The sequence below is a fragment of the Tympanuchus pallidicinctus genome, unplaced genomic scaffold (genome assembly GCF_026119805.1).
Source record: "Tympanuchus pallidicinctus isolate F22 unplaced genomic scaffold, pur_lepc_1.0 scaffold21, whole genome shotgun sequence".
NCBI classification, from domain to species: domain Eukaryota; kingdom Metazoa; phylum Chordata; class Aves; order Galliformes; family Phasianidae; genus Tympanuchus; species Tympanuchus pallidicinctus.
In genome coordinates, this window is record NW_026294733.1 from 2648755 (window position 1) to 2668875 (window position 20121).

Consider the following 20121-nt stretch of genomic DNA (forward strand, 5'->3'; position numbering starts at 1 on the left):
AGGTGCTCAAAGCCTCTCCAGCCTGGCTTTGGGTGTTTCCAGGGGCAGGGTGCCCACCACCTCTCTGGGCAACCTGTGCCAGTGCCTCACCACCTATATTGTAAAACACTTCTTCCTCATATCCAGTCTAAATCTCCCCTCTTTTAGTTTGAAACCATGTCCTCTTGTCCTTGTTGTTATCACAACAAACCTTCCTAAAGAGTCTGTCCCCTTCTTTCTTACCGCCCCTTTAGATACTGAAGGGCTGCTCTCAGGTCTTCCTGGAGCCTTCTCTTCTCCACGCTGCACAGCCCCAGCTCTCAGCCTGCCTTCTAGGATAGGTATTCTGTCCCTTGGATCATTTCTATGGTCCTCTGGATGCATTCCAACAGGAAGATCATTTTTGAAGTGTTCCAAATTATCAAAATGCCTTCTGCCAATATTTTCCAAATGGAGAAAATTCCTTTTATTTTCTGACTTTTTAAAATTTCAAAGTCACTCAATGCTTTAAAAAAAAAAAAAAAAGTAATAATTAAATTAAATATTTCAAAACTATTTGAGACAAAATGTTTCTTGGCCTGAGCTGTTTATCTCCCACTCAGAGCGATTGTCATGTTAGACTTTCATCTCAATTCAGGATGCAGCTTTTCTTCTAAAACAGATTATGAAAAATTTTTTCTTGCCCAATGTTAATGTCCACTTAAGAGAACAAAGACTATTTTTCATGAAGATGCACTGAAAGGAAGGCTTTTTGTCAATGAATCATGAAAGTGGGCTTGGCTGTTGAGGTTTCCATAATTCTCTAAGAAAACTCTTATTTTTCTACCTCATTCTGCACAGGCAGGCAGTGTACGCTGGAGACATTGTGGTCCATATGGAGAGGAATGTTGAACCCAAGCCAGATGTTTGTAAACCTTAACTTTGAAATGTGGCACAATACCACAAGCTGTCAAGTTGTGTAAAAGCTTAAGCAAAGACAAAAACAGAACGTAATATTTACCAGATGAGATTTCTCTGTAATCTTGTTGGAATTTTGGGAGTATCCAACTTTCATGGATTTCGAAATGAGCCCTGTATCATTTCTTTTCTCTCAGTCTCTCATATGAAGAAGGATGGGGAAAAAAACATGCTAATAAAAGGGAAACATCTTACATGGGCAAACAATGGACATGGGATGGCCTTGAGCAATTTCAAATGGGTATATATTTCCTTGAAGTCTGAATCCCATCAAAAAGGCACATTTTATGCATAGTATCTAAAGGATTTTCCTGAAAAAAGTCTATTTTGGGAATCATTTACTAAATTGGTAGTAAGTGGGACAATTCCATAGTATTAACATTTTTCATAATGCCTGAATTATAGCAGTAACATATGTTAAGACAGCACAAGGCTATCCAACATATTTTCCATCTTTTGCCAAAAATAATTTAATTCATCCATATAAAGAGATGAGTAAAATGTTTCACTGCTTGAATTAAAGACATACGACTCAAACCAGAAATAAAATCCTGAAGAGCCTAAGGTGACATTTTTTGCTATCTGCTGAGAGATGTCTTAGCCTCATTGTTTTCCTGTTTCTGCCATCCCATGGTATTCTCAAGATGTTCTTCTCTGTGGCACAAGGCTGGTGTCTGCTTAGACACCCACTGTGGAAACACTCTCTCCCCATACGTGAAAAACTAAGGGCCGGGCTATAGATGTGAGCCTAGGGTTATTTGCACTGCTCAGCTGGCTGTGGGATCTCATGTAGGAGCAGGGAGAGTGGTTGTAAAGATAGCATTCCCCATCTTACAGAGAGATTATTGCCTCTGAGCCTCAAATTAATAGTGTCTGTTGGGGAGAGCAACTGATTTTTGCCACGTCTCATCTGGTGGAAGACCAGCAATGGATTCTGCCCAGCTGGCATGATGCACTGCAGCCATTGGGCTGCTCAGAATCACCCTGGATGGGACTGGCAGGGATTGCTCTGTAGAATCTGGGATTTCTCTGCTGCTTTGACGCACCTCTGTGGTACTTGTGCTCACTTTAAGAGAGGTTCGTAGTGTGTATGTTGTGATGGTGAAGGAAACATTTGTTGAATGAGGGACTGAATTGGTGTCAGCACTTCTGTCGTTTCCAAAATAGCCTCAAGATCCAAAAACAGCAAATGCACAGATCTGCAAGGAATGGTGGGCTGCATTGAGGGTAATATCAGAGCTGGTTCCCAGCATCAAGGAAATGAGAGCAGTGCATTCTGTTGAATATCTGCTAAAACATAACCGAGAGCAGTAATTTGTATCACTTTACACTCACCACAGTCATAGAGATTGTTGTTTGTGTTGCTTTGTTGTGCTGTTTGTGCCAACAGCAATTGAATTTAAGGACTTCATTTTCCAGGAAATCTCCATACAACTACTGAATCTGTGTGCACATCATTTGCATGCTCAAACAATAGAACGTGAATGTACAAATAGTGTTTGTGTGCACAAATCAAGTCATTACTGTGTGATAATTCACACTGCAAATTGAGTGCTTAGTTTTCAATATTTTGCTTTCTTTAAGGCTGTGAGACAGGAAAAGAAACACAGAAATCCTGAGATTTCTTTTCTCAGTGTATTATTACACCATTACAGACATCTTTTCTAATGTATTTACTTGCGTAGAAAATACATCTTCAGGGTTTATATTCATACTAATTGACTTCAGGCAGTCAGAAACTAAAGTTAGATGGCAAAGTTACTTACGAAGTCAACGTGGGAGCAAATGCATCTCCAGGTAGTTTATTCAAAGCACATAAATTAGATATCTAAAACAGCCAGGAATGTATATGATCACGTCTTTGCTCATGACTGCATTGAACCAATATTGAACTGCAAAATGGTTGTCAGCTCCCTGCCTCATCCACCCCCATCTTCTAAAGCATCCGGATGCTGTAAGATCAGCTAACAGCTAAATAGCTTTTTTCAGCACACAACCATGGGCACAAAGATCTCCCTCATTCTGAGTAAACAGTAGCTTCCATTTTCACCAGTAGCTGCTGGTTTGAGATTGTAATGAGAGTTCCCACACAGCAACCCCTCAAGGTCCTGGGTAAGATTTCAGCTGGAATAGTTCCCTCCTAATGGAGCACAGTCTTTTATTTGAATGTTATTCTCTTGATTCCTTTCCTAAAGGCTTCCCAGTGGGAGTTCCACAAGCAAAATTCTTGCAAGAACATATCCTGTATTTTCTCTGGAAAAAATGAGTATTTGCTGAATTATTTCTAAGTCACTTGTGATCAACAGGCAGCTCACTGCTGTTATTTTCAGTGAAAACAACTCCTGGAAACTCTAATTCTAAGAAAGAATTAGGATTTTCTTTTGTGATTGCACTTGATGAACAGAGATCTGGTCAGATTGCCTCAACTTCACCTATCACCCACCCCAATACCCAGAATCCCAGATATTTTCATAGGGAAGTGAGGAATCTCTGATGTTTGCTTCTTCCACCAAGAACACCTGGAGATCTCTTATTTAAATCCCAGTAGGCAGAGCTGGGAATAAGCTCCTGAACAAGAATAACGCCCCTTCTGGAGGGTGTGGATTTTAAACTACTTTGTTAGCACCCTTTGCACATTCTTGCTGGTATGAGTATGAATGGAAGTGCCATTCTCATTAAAGGGAAGATGGAGGTCCGTAATTTCTGTGGTTTGAAAGTTGGCTACATTGGGTCACAGCCATAGGTATGAAGGTGGAAGATGGGTGACTGTGTTTGAAATCAGTGAAGATTTGGGCATGAATTGCCTTTGAATAAAAGGTTTCATTCGTCTCAAGGTGAGCTAACACAGTTTGTGCTGAAAGGATATTTAGAAGGACAATGCAGATGGAGAGTGAGGTGGAAGGAGTGCTGTTCTAATGCCTTTAAAATCACTTTGCAGAAAGTAGATTGTTAATTTAGAATTGTTTTCTTAGCTGCTGTTTTTTAATACAAGGCTGAGACAGAAGACGCTTGAAATATAATAATTACCCATCAAGACTTGACTTTAAAAAAAAAAAAAAAAAAAAAGCACAAAACCAACAACTTGAAAACAGAAATAGAAGTTGTGAGCAAAGGGGGGGAAAGAGGGAGTGTAATTCATTTATTCAGTGCTGGTATTAAGGGAAAACCAAGGTTAAAAAGAAAAAAGTATGTCTTTGCAAAGCTCTAATAGATATGCCAGATCCTCTCTTTGCTTTCAGCAATTGTGGTGCATATTATTGGCAGTGGTTCAAAGAAATGAAGTGTTCGTTCCCTGGGAATTGTCTTTCACACAAAAAAAGTAATTAGGAGAATAAAAGAATATGATGTATTAGAAAATGGGAGCCATAACAAACTACCAAGTAAGCTGCCATGGCTAATTCTTCTTAACATTCTTATAACTGCTCTAAAACTTGTAACTGCATCCCAAACATTTCACATTTTCTATCTTGTCGAAAAATTCAGTATGGCCCATCTGATGAGGGCAGAGATGTCAAACATCTAAGTACGTATTGTGTGTCCTAGTGACAAATATGTTCCCTTGGTGTAGGAAAAGGGCCGGAAGGTACAAAGGGAGAGAGAGTAATCTATTTATAACTTTTACAATGCCTTGTAAGAGGAGATCTTGGGAACTCTTCTCCTGGGGTGGCTGATTGTGCTCTCTGTGATGTGGACTCTGCTAAGTACGGGTAGGAATCCTATTACTGACCACTACAAAGGACTGTGTGGTTTAGTTCAGAATATAAAATTAATATTATGAATGCTGTTTGGGGGCGGATGGGGGAGGGAAGTAATATTAGCCTTCTGAAGAAGAGGAGACTGTCATGAATAATGCAACAGTGGCTCTCCGGGAGTCATACAAATGGATCGGATTTAAGATTCTTTTCCCAGTGATAAGGTCATCCATAAGGGATGCTTTGCATTTCTGCAGCACTTCCCAGGTACGGGTCTCAAAGCTCTATGAAGACCATAAAGGACTGATGTTTTACAGAGCCTGAGAGGTTGTCAGGTGTTAGTATACCCCACATCCCCATGTGGGGAAAGGGCAGGAAGAGGAAGGATGTTAAAGCAGAGCTGACCACTCTGTTGGCACGGATGGAGCCAGCGCATAGCTTGGCTCTGCCTCTGTGGCTGGGCTGTGTTGGATGGGTGGTTGTGTGCTTTGTCTGAGTGCTGACATAGAAATCTGTGAGGATGGATGGAAGTTTATGTCAGTGACTCCAGCCCAAAATTGGGTTTTTGAAAAAGCCTAGGGCAATTTGATATCTAAAGCCAGATGCCGAGTCCTCAGGGCTATCAGTGTCATCACCAATGATTTGGCATGGCAGCAGACAGATGAGAGCAAAACATCACCCTGATGGCAGCTTTTCATATCCCAGCCGTTTTCAGTATGAACCTGACAGCCCCTGACATCCCTTCCCACAGTCTGTTTTGTGCCTTTGTACCAAAGGCTCCCACAAGAGCTGAGGTTTGTTGGCTGAAGCACATGGGCATGTTGGGCATGGCCCTGGCTGTGAGCAGTGGTGAGAACAGGCTGTTGCGTAGGGTCCTTAATCCCAGGGGTGAGCATAGGCCATCAGCAGCTGAGCCAGCTTTGGGCACACCTTCTAGTGCCAATCCTCTGTCTATTCAGGACTGATAAACTAGAAATATCAGAGAGAGCTGTGTCACCAGTATGTGACTGTCAGTGCTGCAAGTGCCTTGGAAGTCAATGCAGGATATGCAAACAGTGAGAGAAACACATAACCCGGGGGCTCAGAAAAGGGCTGTGCACCAGGGCTGTGGCAGTTGCATGCTGACACAATAGTTGGGTGTATTTTGGGGGAGGCAATCAAAATTTTGCTGCTGTTTTAAAAAGCTTGAATTAGAGGTAGTTATAACCGAGTGGCGATGCACCTTTGGGTTGAGAAATATCCTTGGTAGTGTCTTTGCTAAGGACATCTGTGACAATTCATGACTTAATGTGAATAAATAGAAGGATATCATCTTCAGACAAGATATAACTTGCTTTTCTCCTGTTGAGCTGAGTCTATAAGAAGAAAGACTGTTTTACTGAGAATAAGCATTTGACCCAAGAGAGAACAGTAAGTAAACACTGGTAATACAATGTGCTTTAGAAAAGACAGTATTTTTCTGCCCCTTGATCTCACTCAGTCTTAAGCCAATTTTGGCAGGTACTGCTGTATTAAGTGGTCAGTACCCCGTAGTGGTCACACACTGTTTTACTGGAGGTCTGACAGCAGCTACAGGAGAGATAAAATTAACCCTTTGGCTCCAATGGCTCCAGTGGATCTTATTGCCCACAACAGGGAACGCATCAAGAATTTCTAGCTCTTGGCCTCATGGGGTTAATGGCAATCTGTTGCTGATTTCTCTGGACAATCAGAGTAGCAAATGCTGGGCTTTTTAATGAGCCCCAGAGGACAATGCTGGCACGCAAGACTGTGAAGATCTGGACAAACCAAGGAAAAGTAAAATGAAAACAAACATGGACGTTTATTTTCCTAACTCACCAGTTGCAAACAAAATTTCATTTAATAAACCATGAAATGATTCACAGAGTTTCTGTATATTATTGTAAGAGCAGCTGGGTAATGTAAAAGTTTCTTTCCCTCCTCTTTGTTATGCCGTCCCATATCCAATTTTCGTCCAAACAAAGCTATATTTATTTATGTGTTAATATATTTATCATCTTACTCCTTACCATGCTTTTCTGAAATGAATTTAGTTGTGACTTAAATCATCATCACGTGTAGGGGATCCAACATGGCAAAATCCGCTCATGGCTGAGGCTGGAAGGGATACGTGGAGCTCTCTGATCCAGCCCCCCTCTCCCCTGCTCAGAGCAGAGCCAGCTTTGAAATTGCATTAGGTTGCTCATAATAGGACATGAAGGAAAACCTTTTTCTGGTCAAGGTCTGGGACGGATTTTCTGGTGAAATGGTTAGAGAAAACGGTTAGCTGAGTTTCGGTTTGTTTTTTTTTTTTTCCCCCATATCTGAAACAAACTGGAATTTACATAAATGTTTTTCAGTTATCCTAAGGGAGAAAAATCAGCATGTATTTCCTATATCAGGAAATTATCCCTACTCAGGGGAACACATAAAAAAGTGCTGAATTTGAGCATGTACTTGAGTCCCACTGTGGTAAACGAGCACATGCTTTGAGTTAATCTCCTACTGGAGTACTTTCCTGATTCAGGATGACATACTGCTTGTGAACAATTTTTCTTGTACACATTCTTGATGCATACATAATGCTTGATACCTGATTTTTTACTGATGCCCCCTGTTTTGTTTTTGTTCCTTGATTGGATGAATGTAAACTAGTGGAAAGGGCAATAAATCAAGAGAGATTTCAAGATGGCAGGGAAAACACTGTCGCTGTAAATCTGTGAGCTAACATGAGGTATGTGCAACACTTCTCTGGCTTTCAGTGAAGCAAAAATTCTGTCGTGTGAATTCAGGATTTCACTTGATGGTATGTGTGCACCGGTTGTAGTATTTGGTTAAAACTAGTTTGTAACAAGCTCCTGTCCAGAACCCGTGAATGTCAGCTTTGTCTCACATGCTTTATAAGGTTGCATTGAATTATGGTAGAACTATTAGTTGCATTCCAACACGATGAGATTCTTACTTCCTTCAAAACTTCCCTCACTGCCAAATATGCAAGCACATCTATTTAAAACAATACAATTACAATTGCAATTAAAGTAGATTAAAAAAAATAAATTCCGGACTCTCTCAACCAGCATCTCCAAAACTTCCCTGTAAGAGATCAATGTGTGCATTTGTAACAGCTCTTTGTGAGAACGTGATGCTGATCTAATCGTGTGCTGTTACTGAAACCCATTTCCACACATCTGGGCATATGAGATAGAACATGAGAACATGTGCCCCCCTTTTAAACATACACTGATCCCACTGGTCTGAGAAATGAAGCAGAAGGAAATCGATGTTATGTGGTAAAGTCAGATAAGCATCATGTAGGCATTAACACCTGTGATTTCATGCACAATGGCAAATGAATGACCAATTAGCAAGAGGGACAGTGTAATGTGGTACTGCTCATTAATGGCACTGCAGGATAATATCTCCACTCAGTGGCTTCTATCATTTGGAAGGGAGTAGAGCACAGCTAAAATGCAGCAATTGGAAATGGTTTATAGGGATAAAGATAAAAGCAAAGGTGGGAGTGATTTTCAACTTGTAGCCATAAACTGATGGACCTTTAGAGACAAAGACTGGTGAAAGGAAATGCACTTAAAAGTATGTTGCTTTTGCTACCTTCCTTTGAAAAATATGAGCAAGCTCAACAAGCGGGTAATGGCAACAGACTGGTAGCTTCAACCAACCCTTAAGGATGTGTCTCTCAAAAGGCCTGTACCTAATTCTTGATTAACCTGTTCTCCCATGTAACTTACGTTAGGACAAGAGGTAATGGCTTCCAGTTGCACCAGTGGAGATTTAGGTTGGATGTTAGGTAAAATTTCTTCTCAGAAGGAGCGGTTAGGCATTGGCACAGGCTGCCCAGGGAGGTGGTGGAGTCACTGTCCCTGAGGTGATCAAGATGAGGGCAGGTATCACCTTGAGTGACAGGACTTAGTGGTATGGTGGTGGTGGGTCAGTGATTAGTCTGAATGATCTGAGTGATCTTTCCATCCTTAATGATTCAGTAATCCTGTGATTCTATTCTGTGATTCCCCTACTTGGAATCATGACTCACATTGCTGTTTCAGCAGGAAATTGTGTTGTTCATCAATGAGAGACTTAATCTGATTGATGGACAAGGATCAAATGATGTGTTTGTGGAAACTCAAACCTCTTGGAGAGGGGTAGGGATAACCTTCACAGTTCTCTGTCATCCTAAAGGACAGCAAGAAAACTTTGCTGGCTCTCCATGTTCACCTTTAATTTAATTTTGAAATATTTAGTAAACACAGTTGTAAGGCTTCTCATTAACTTTGGAATCTTACAGTCATAATTTTTGATACACAACATTACTTACCAATTAGCTTGTCTTGTTCGTTTAAATTTCTTCGCTCATATTTTAATGGGAGCTAATGATGCCTTTGTTGACTTATTTAATGTTATGTAAATGTGGCTATAAACTGTGAAGGGTTTAAAGAGCAGCTCTTTTTTTGCTTACTCGTCAGTTTTCGGGGGAATGTTTGGCATTCTCACAATCTGCACACATCACTCTGATGAATTGGAGTAACTAAGAAGGCAAATAATAATAATTTTGTAAGATAAGCAGCAAAAAGTATTCAGTGTGAAATTTGATTTCTCCTCTTTACTGATGATTCCTTTTTTTCTCCTTTTTGTTTAATTTATTGTATTTTTATGGAGCCTAAGGGGACTTTGTGAAAGCTAACCTAGTTTGTCATGATATTAAGCAACTGTTAAGCATAGATGGGTGTTTAGATTCTGCCATGCTCAGGTTGCCAGCTCATGAGGACACCTTGTTTAGTTTTGCTTCACTGATCAGAAGCGTTAATGTGGATGTATATGGACTTTTAACTCAGAGTATTCTGTGTTTAAGAGATATGAACACATACATATAGGTATATATGGAAAATGCTTGTATGCCAAAAGTAAGTAGATATAACATGCACATGTTGGTGTGTAAGATAAATTTACTTACCTCTACTAAAGTTATACTCTTATTAGAGATATTGCTTTTTCTTGCACGTATCTCGGCCATTTAGCCCTCTGCAGAAAGCAATGCAGCCTTTTCAATATACTCTTCCTTCTCTACAATTCTGCACTGCTTCCCTTTGTCTCTTTTAGCTATCTTTTACTGGCTACTAAAGGTCAGCCAAAGGGGATTCTTAGAAACTTGGAGGGAAGGAGCCAGTGCAGTCTGTGTTTGGTTACAATTACAGTACCGCATGTAAAAGCTATTCTTATTGCTAATAAGTGGAAGGTGGGGAGAAGGGAGGCTTGTGAACCTCTTCAGCAAGGAGTTCGTAACCAGTTCAGTACTGGTTTTTCAAATCTGATGATAATGCTTTGAAAATGCACTTCAAACATATTGTAGAAAATTTAAATATTTAAATATTCATTTATTCTATTTCCCCTTTTGCTAGGTACCAACCACTACACATAACATTTCAGCAGCTGTGAAGATCTACAGCACTCTGTCTATCAATGTGGATTTTAACACAATTCACTGTAAATTAAGGAATGATTTTCAGCTTCTTACCAATGTTTCAGGAGCTCCTTTGAGAAGTTTGATGTTTAACAATTGTGGGCTAAGAAGGATCACTACAAACAATGAATGAGCAAGTGTTACCTCCTCTTATTCTGTAGATCTGTTCTAAAGGTTGGTGAGCATGTGGCTGCCTGTCTCTGGAGCAGATGCTGTTTTTGTCAGTGTGGATTTACACAGGTGACAGGTGTGAAACTACATTAATCATAAACTCTCAGAAATTCTTTAAGGATTTCAGTAAAAAAGTTAAATGTAAGCGGCTGCGACATTCAAACAATCTATGTAGTTAATATGATGCATAGAACATCAAAATGTAATAGTTTGTTGTTAGAGTCCTGTAGTATGTTGACAAGACTTCAGTCGGCATCCTACTCTAGCAGTCACATGATAACGAAAGCAACATTAGCATATTTAATTTGTCATAGTGTATGTGCTAGAGAAACAAGTTCAGTGCAGAAGACATCAGTGATATTATAATAACGTTATCTTTGATTCCCTGTAAATTGCTTCTTGGATTTTCACTTTCTTATGACAATTGGTAATTCTTTTATATGCATTTTCCGACTTTCATGCTGCTTTTTGGTAAGGATGTTGTTCTGCTGAGGATTGAAAATATGCTTCACATTTTGATGTAGTATAGCAAACAACAAATATATCTGCATGCGTTAGCAGCAGAAATGGATATCTATGTATGTATTCTTCTCTTTCCTTAATTGTTTGAGTTGAGATGATTTCTAATGCTCCTGTCAAATGCACGAAGATGCTATTAGTTCCAGTGGTATGAAGTTTGGTTTAACAGCATCCATTTGCAGGTGACGCAGTACTCATTGCTGGTAGGTTCTGAAGCTCATCTCATATGAGTGATGCTGAATCCTTTATATCATACCCCAGTAATTCTTAAAACCACTTTGGCATAACGAGACTTTCTAAAATGTGTTGCTCTATTTATGTTTCCCGTAAATGCAATAGGAGCTAAGCTGGTATGAAATTCAGTTCTGTAATTACTGGGAATTATTATCTTGAGCCCTTCATTGTCTTTTATTTGTTTATCATTGGACACAATGCCAATTGTATGTCATGCCTTTAGCATAATCCCACCTTCTCTTCCTTACAAACCCATCGCTTTCTGAGGTGTTTCACAGCTGAAAGGTGGCTTTCTATGACTGTATCATCAATGTAAAATTCCTCAAGGTGTGTAAAAAGATCTGAACAGACTGACTGCAAAACTTGAGTGCCTTCTAAAGGGAGTGCTATTACAGTGAACCATCTAAAAATGACATTTCAAAGATAATTTTCTCCCTTTTCATTTTAAATAATCCAGAAGTTGTTGAGCGTATGAAGAGAGGTTTCTTCAAAAGCGCTTTTTTTTCATAATAAGCAAATAAGTTCTGCAGAGGTTACTGTTGTGATTTCTTGGTGCGCGTTCTGTTTGATAAAGGTAAAATAAGGATGCCTAGGTAATAGTTCACAAGGGATATTTACTAACCTCAGTGCTGACTGAAAGCAGATGATAGAATTACTGTTTCTTCCTCTCATATTAAATTCTTTATGCCACTGTCACCTGCCCAGCAGTCACTGGCCAAGTATTGTGTAGTTCTGACATAAAATGAAGCTGCAGTATATGGTGGAGGGAGGTCAAGCTTATTTAGCTCAAAATGAAAGGCAAAATTTATGGATTTCAGAAGGTCTCAGAGTTCACATAAATTCACATCAGTCCTCAGGCTTTGCTTTTTTCAAGCTTGATTTGAAGTATCTTAGTCTCAGGTTCCAATGTAGAGCGGAAAAACATGAAGAAACAGGGTTCCTTGTGAGATTGCTTCTACTTGCTCTTGCTCTGTGGTTGGAAGTGTGGAAATGACAAATTTGTGAGCTTAGTTGTGGGATTGGTATTGCTTTGTCACCCTTCTCTTCAAAGGAGAGGTGAGGGGAGAATGATGACCATGATTGGGGGTCACTGTAGATTGCAACAAATGAAGACTGTGACGTCTGTTTGGGTTACTTCCTGGGAATAACCCTGTTTTTTGTGCCAAAATCTCCTCCTCCGTGCTGTGTAGATGTGCTGGAAGTCAAAGAGAGGGGAGGCAGGATTTGTGCAGGCAGGTACCAGTGGGGATGTATTGCAATCACACACTCAAAGGGCAAGAGGCAAATAAAAAGACTTAAAAATTCTGCAACTTCTGCTGTCAGTGCTGAGACACCCTCTGACCAGAGCCCCTTTCTTTACTGTTTTCCTTCTTTTGTCATGCTTCATCACTGAATTTACGTTAAATAGATTGTGGAAGGATTGGGCATTTGTGCTTTACCAGCTCTAGGAATAACCTGTGATTTTAAAACTACACAAGCAAGCCACTATTCAGTCTTCCTTCTAATTGAGCAAAATGCAGCTGAGATCTGCAACAGGCCTCCTCGCTTCAGCCCCAGCACTGCTTAGCCCACTCCATCTGCAGCTGCTGGCAAGCGAAGCCAGAGGCCATTAAGAAAGCTAATGCTTAGCCATTTTTGTTGATGGATTCAGCACTAGAACAATATTTTGCAGGGAAGCTGGACAAAAATGCTGTTAGTTCTCATTAGAGATGGAAGAACTTTGTGAAGCTAGAGGTTTTTGCAAATCAATCATATTGCTTTTTAGGTACGCAAACTGAGGCTGACTTCACAAACCATTTTTTTTTCCTGTCATTGAATTCTCAGGGGTTTTCCCCCTCCCTACACCACCGATGATTAATAAAAAGGAAAAAAAAAATATCCAAATGTTTCTCTTGCTCAGGGGAAACCTATTCCTTGTGTTAGCAGCAGTAATGCCCACCCTTTTAAAAATCTAAACCTTGCAGAAAATAGGGTAGGCTCTTTTCCGTTGTTTTTGTGTGTGTGCGCATTGAGGTTTTTTCTTCTATTTTTCTCAATTTTATTTTTAAATCCTTCTTTCATTTTGTGATCATACTCTGTCCCCAGCTGTATGCTAGCCCATCTCCTCTTCTTTGTACCCATGCTTTCTCCACTCATAAATTTCCTACTGAGATTTTCATTTTATTCCTATTTCCAGTTCAGTATTTTCATACAAAATGAGTTTGTCTGCCTACTAAATCTTAGGACTCATTAAGAGCCATTGTAATAAGACCTCTGTGGATAACAGACATATTTTCTAGATGCCCATGATGCTGTTATTACAGTGGAGTACCCAAGCCTCCACTAAGAGGAAATTCAAGATGCTGGAGAGGGAAAGGGTGAACACCAGGTGAATTTACTGGGGAACTAGCAGGCTTTTGGAGCCCATGATACTCCTCATCTCCTGCTCCCACTCTGCAGTGCTGGCAGCCCCGTGCTCCCAGCAGCTTCTCTCTGGCTGCTCGGTCCCATCAGCTAAATGCAGCTGACTGGCCCGTGACCAATACATCTGGCATAGGAGTTGCTGGAGCAGAGAAAGTGCAGCGAATGCCTCTTTTTCACCTTTCTCTGGACACTCCCCCTCCAACTTGGCTGAACATTTCCCCCCAGAGGGAAATGTGCCTGCCCCTAGCATATCCTAGGCTGGCTTCCTCCTATCCTCTTGGTGTGATTTTGCATACCTTCCCCAAAAGGTGAGCATGTGGGCAGGCTAGAGAGATGGTGGTGGTGGCCATGCTCTTGTGACGGCATCATGGCCACAGAGATGAACAGCACTTTTCTGTTCCTATCGGGGTAACTCTGCCCACCCTATTGCACAAATCTCATATGTTCTGCAGTAGACCTTATGCATTGTTGCTCTGGGCATCCTGATGCAATATACATCCTGTGCTGTAATGGCACTGAGCACAAATCACTGGATGTGGGGTTAGAACAAGCTCCAGCTTTGCAAAACACACCGTTAAATATTTATTCTAAGTATATCTGTACCATTGTGTGATTAAAGCCTCTCCATTTTTCACAGCAATAGATCCGCTTATCATAATGATGTGCTGTCTTTTGAGTATTAAATATCTCCGAGTTGCTCCTTGAGATTTTTTTTTTTTCCATTTTGAAAGATACTGAGCTATAACAGTGTGTTCTGTACTGAATGAGCTGCTGCTCATAAGTGAGCAATCAGCATTATCTAAATAAATGAAATATACTTTGGGGCTCAACAAAACGCTTGTTAGGTTGAAACTAATCTGTAGGAAATGAATGGTGTTTGTTAGTCAGAACAGAGAAGAGATTCAGTTGGTGTTAGTATTTCCAATAGTGCCAACATAAATGTGCACTTCTCTGCGATACAGAGCTTGTTATTGTTATCAGATGAGGAAAAGAATGTGGCGTTATGTAATTCAGAATTATTATTCAGCATGGAGGTGGGCAGGCTGCAGAACACACTTGGGGTATCCAGATGAATGTACAGCGGATGTTTTTTTGTGGCAAAAGAAAGCACTGTAAGCTGGGGGTTCCCAGAATGCTGCATGCCCACATTGCTCCACTGAAGTCCATCGATGCCACTTGGACTCAGCACCCATGAAAGTCAGTCCAAATGTGATTTTGAGTGACCACTTCATGCTGTGTGTTTTTCATTATTATTCTTGCAAGTAAAAGTGGGCTGATAGGAGTTGCTCCCTTGAGAGCCGTGAAAAGAGGATGTTCTTTGATAGAAAATCTGGCCTGCACTGCCACAACTCTGAGAAAGCTGCACTGCTCTTAAACCTTGTAACTTCCCAGAGACCACCATGCAGCGTTGTCATAAAACTTTAGATTGAAAGCATGCCACGTCTTTCAAACTGCTCCACATCCCGTATTTTTGTTCTCTCCACAAGCCTTGGGCTGCTGCTCACCCACACAACTGTGTTTAGAAATGGGCAGTGAATGTGCTCAGGTCCCTCAGACAGTCCTTCCACCGGTTATGGCAGCTTCTGTTTTATGCCTTATTTCATTTTCTTTGCTTTCTTTTTTCCTTCCAAAAGACCTTCTTCATAGTAACATTGGCACTGGGCACTGGGCACCCCAGTGCCAGGCACTGGGCACCCCAGTACAAAAAAGACAAGGATCTCTTGGAAAGAGTCCAGCGGAGGGCCACGAAGATGGTGAAGGGCCTGGAGCATCTCTCCTATGAGGAAAGGCTGAGTGAACTGGGTCTGTTCAGCCTTGAGAAAAGGAGACTGAGAGGGGACCTGATCCAGGACTATAAATATCTAAGGTGTGGGGGGCAGAATGGCGAGGCCAGACTGTTTTCAGTGGTGAGTGGAGACAGGACAAGGGGAAACGGCCGGAAACTGCAGCATAGGAAGTTCCGCACAAATGTGCTCAAGAACTTCTTTACAGTGAGGTGACGGAGCACTGGAACAGGCTGCCCAGGGAGGTGGTGGAGTCTCCTTCTCTGGAGATGTTCAAGACCTGCCTGGATGCCTACCTGTGCGACCTGCTATAGGGAACCTGCTTTGGCAGGGGGGTTGGACTCGATGATCTCTGGAAGTCCCTTCCAACCCCTACGATTCTGTGATTCTGTGATTCTGTGATTGTATTTTTGACAAGTCAGGGGCATCTCAGGCACCAGAGAAAGGAAGCATGATCCAGTGTCATGGGAGCTACAGTCCCATTTGACAAGAGACTCCTGTGCGACCTTGGCAAGTAATTTAGGCTGAAACCACAAAGGGTTGGGGAGCTTGGGCTGAGTGAGCTGCCTTTTGGAGCTGTTGTTTCCAAAGCAGCTAGCAAGGAAGCTACTTAAATCAGTTGTCTAAAGTTAGACATTTGGAGATGAACCCCACCTTCAGCAATTAGGAGATGTCAGTTGGAGACTTGGACTGGTTTCTGACTGTCTGCTGGAGTGAAAAGATCCATTTTTCTCATCAACCCTCACACAGCTCTGAGCTAAGGTATTTTAGGTTATAAACTTTTAGGTAAAAAAGCAATTTGTAACTTAGAGGGGAAAAGACCTGACATTTTAAAGGCAAACTATCAACTAAAATAAAGTGAAAGGATTATTATGTGCATATGAAGGCTGGGGAATAAATGAGATATTTGTAAGTGACATATACAGATTGTTCATGGAAAAAATGATTGCTCTGAGTAACATGAAAATTAGTGCTGTACTGAGCTTTGGCATGCTCGTGCTTTTGTTTCTGTCTTCAGAGCTTTCTTCTATAGTTTGGCCATTCTGTTATGCCTGACTCCTCTCTTTTTTTGAGAATACTTCCTTTGTACTTGGTTTATGCTGGGTACCACAGCTACTGGGACAGCAGTCTCAGCTCTGACCTGAGCACTTCCAAATACTTCTGTCATCTTGAAAAGCCTGAATAATCAGTTGGCGGAATTTCCTGATGACAGAGCAGGTCGTGCACCTGGGCTCTGTTTTTTGGCCCCAATTCTGGGGAGTTTTAAAATTAATATAGAAATCCACACTGCGTCATCAAAGCTTTGCAGCATTTAGAGAGCCCTTATCTATCATCAAAGCCAAACTGAAGCATGTCCTGGTACGCTTCGTTGGGCAGAGGGCCTTCGAAGGTGTCATTACAGCTCCCGACCAACAGCGCTCTCTTTCCCAGATGTGCTAATCTCCATCATCAATCTATCCCTCAAAAATAAACAAGGAACATGTTTCTCGAGCAGGAGAACCGTGTTGAAAAGAGGATGAGAAGCCTCAGAGGAGGGAAGTGTGAAAAAGGGTGGTTGTTAGGAGCTTGAAGGCAGAATAAAATAGAGCCGCATCGTTCCCAGCCGGCGTGTTTGTATGAGAACTTCCAGCTCTGTTTGGTTTTGTTTTGCTGTCTGCCATTGACTGTCACATTTCACAAGTTAAGAAACATGTTATTTCTTTGTTTATTTTGTCAGTCTTAGATAGTCTCTGGAGGGAAATTATATCACTGTTTCAGTGGAATAGATTTAATTTGTTTGTGTCTTGTTGTCTATAGCATCTATCTAACTACTTATCTCTGAAGTTACCTCTCAGTCAAAGGTTTTCTGTTTTCTTCACATTTTAACAGGAGGGAATTTGTACTTGATTGCTTTGAACACTTTCTAAGTTTGGTCAGCTATCTATGTATTTATTTTTCTGTTCTAGTGAGAGAAGATGGGAATTTAAAATGTATGGAGCCAGCAAAGGCTTAGCTACGATTTGTTTCTAATGTAGAGGAAAATTGCCCAAGTAATCTTATCCCATTCATACAGCTAATATGGCTATGAGGCTCTGATGTGTTGAACAGTAAACACCATGCAGCAGACCCTTAAGAACTGTAGCTTAAAAGATTTCTTATTTTTCTTCAGATGGTTCTAGCTTTAGATGAATAAATATCAGGTCCTGTTTGCATTAACATCCATGGGAGTTTTCATAAACTGGAGTAGTAGAAGTTCCAGGCTTATAAGCATGTTTTATAAAAATGATGGTTATAATGCATTATGTGGCTAAACAGTTCCACTGGGTAGCTCTGGAAGGAAGAGTATTCTTGATGCAAGCAGGCTACAAAGTGAAACATCCTATTCAAATTGAGTATATATATAAAACTGCTGTCAACATGTGGGCAAAGAATGACATGCAATCCCCAATAGATGTGGGATGAAATCCAGAATAATTTTTTACTATATTCTCCAAACAACAACAACAACAAAAACCCACAAAATTAAGAGATCCAAGCAGGGAAAGGCTCTGATTTATGGGATACAGAAGAAATATTATATGGATATGGCAATTTGTTTGGGCTTAATATCTATGGGTCAGCTCACACACACCTCCACCAAGCAATGTGGTCTTTGAACAAATTTTAAAATATGTGTATGCATACATCAAAATCACAGGATGGAGATTGGAATTGTAGCAAAACATGGGGAAATAAAACCCAGACATTACATGTATTATCTTTCATACAAAACCCTATCAACCCTGAAGTCAAATCCCACTATTATTTTTAGTGCACTTTTCAGCTGCCACATACTTAAACATTTTATTTTCTTTTATTAAACTGTGAAGTACGTAGGCTAGATTTGAATTCATTCTTTGCCTAATTTTAGTGATTCTCTCCTAATCCTCTTTCTTACTCAATATCTTGTAACATTTGGCTATGGTATTTCAGAGCTGACATGTTGTTAAGGGGCAATTTACTGCGTTGTCTTGCAGGGTTTCTAATGGATCAGGAATTCACTCTGCCTATGGGGTGCTGTAAACGAACATTTTGCTAACCTGTGGCTTTCTTGGAAGGGGTGGCTGCAGGCACTGCCTCCACTCTATTTTACATTTATCTTATGCAAATTTTTTCTGTGAATATATAAAATATGAAATGTTGCCCATTCATATTGTGGCTTGACCACAGTTCTAACATGTCACCTCCTTCCATTGCCACATCCCCACCGTTCCTTTGAATCTTCTCCAGATCCAGTGGTTGTTGAATTTACATTCTTCGCTAGGCTGTTAATGAGTATATCGATTAATGCTGGCTCCAGTATCAATCCCTGTGGGAGACCAATTGATACTTTCTCTCTTTTGACATAAAACCATTGATGATAACTCACTGGTTTCTGGCTGTTGGATAGATTTTTATCTCCCCTATTGTGTTATTATGCAGCCTATGCAACTCCAGCCTTCCTATTGAGTTCATGTGTAGCACTAAACTAAGAATTTACTAAAAATCTAACTATGTTATGTCTGCCTTCATTAATTAAATTCTCAGTATAATTGAGCCTGAGCTTTCATTCAGGCCTGTACAGTCTACGGCTTCCACACAATGTTCACCATTTGTGTTGGGCTGCTTTTCCATAAAATAGTGGGATAATTTAGATTGCAAGGGACTACAGAAATCACCTGGTCCCAGCCCCTACTTGAAGCATCTCCTATTAGATCAGGTTGTCTAGGCTTGGATCTGGTCACATTTTGAGTGCCTCCACTTGTGGGGACTGATTACATAGCACTTCCCTGGACCTGCTGGCTGTTTTCTTGTTAATACAGCTCAGAGTGTGGTGGTTGTTCTTTGCTGCTTCCTTGAGAGCTGGCCTGTGGTTTGCATTGTTGATATTTCATCACGGATAGCAAAATATCAAGCTTTGCATTTGGTTTTCCTGAACTTCATGAGGTTTCTGCCAGCCAGCCCAAGTCCTCCTGAATTGTAGCCCTGCCATCTGGCCTATCGACCGCTCTTCCTGCTATCTGTGTGTCTGCAAACTTGCTGAGAGTGCAGTCCATCCCATCATCAGCTTGTTAATGAAGACATTAAGCAGTATTGGTCCCAGTATTGATCCCTGAGGGATGCCACTACTTACTGACCATTTTGTTTAGAAGCATGCAAGCAAATTTACTTCTTGTGGTGGTAAGAATGAACAGCACAAGCCGGGCAGAGTGGGAGGAGGTCCTGCCTCACTGACATTGCCAAGTGAATGAGAAATTGTGACACTTTGCTCAAAGTCCGCCAGGCGAGACAGGATGAGAATGCTCGCAGTACAGCTGGATCTCTGAGCAGCCAGGTATTTTATGGGATACAAAACTAACGCTGCCTAAAAGGGCAGCTTCGATACCCTAGCAGTTTTAGCAGATCTGGACTTGTGATCCTTTTAGATCTGTCATTTCATGGCATTATCATGTACTTGTTCCAGCCTCCAAATTGATGGGCAGCAGATACAGCACAGGCCATTGATGTTTCTCAAAAATAGTGTGGTCCATGCTTGGGACCAACTTCATATTTCAAGTTTTATGTGGATGAAAGGACTCACCATGATGTCCCTGCTTTCCTCTGTTAGTGCACGTTGGCCTCCCGGACCTGTTGCAATACCAAGTGCAATTAGCACAGCTAATGTAAATATTTGTCCACTCTGGAAGCTGCACAGTTGCTCCCTTATGAACTGTCTTCCCAGGCTACGAGGAGCTGGGAAAAGAGCCTCTTCTTAATACATCTGACACAATAAACATCCAGTTTCAACAGCTATTGGAAGCCCTGGTTCTGGAGGAACCTGTACTGGAGAGGGCTGCTTAAGCAAATTAGATCTCAATTGAATCAATATGACTTTGGCACATGCTGAATGTTTAAGCACATGCTGAAG

General features: G+C 41.0%; 1 long non-coding RNA gene across 1 annotated transcript in view; it reads left to right on the forward strand.

The window, feature by feature from the left end:
• Positions 1-20121, forward strand: part of LOC128081525 (uncharacterized) — an 89982-nt gene that overhangs the window by 64395 nt on the left and 5466 nt on the right. The window lies entirely within an intron of this gene.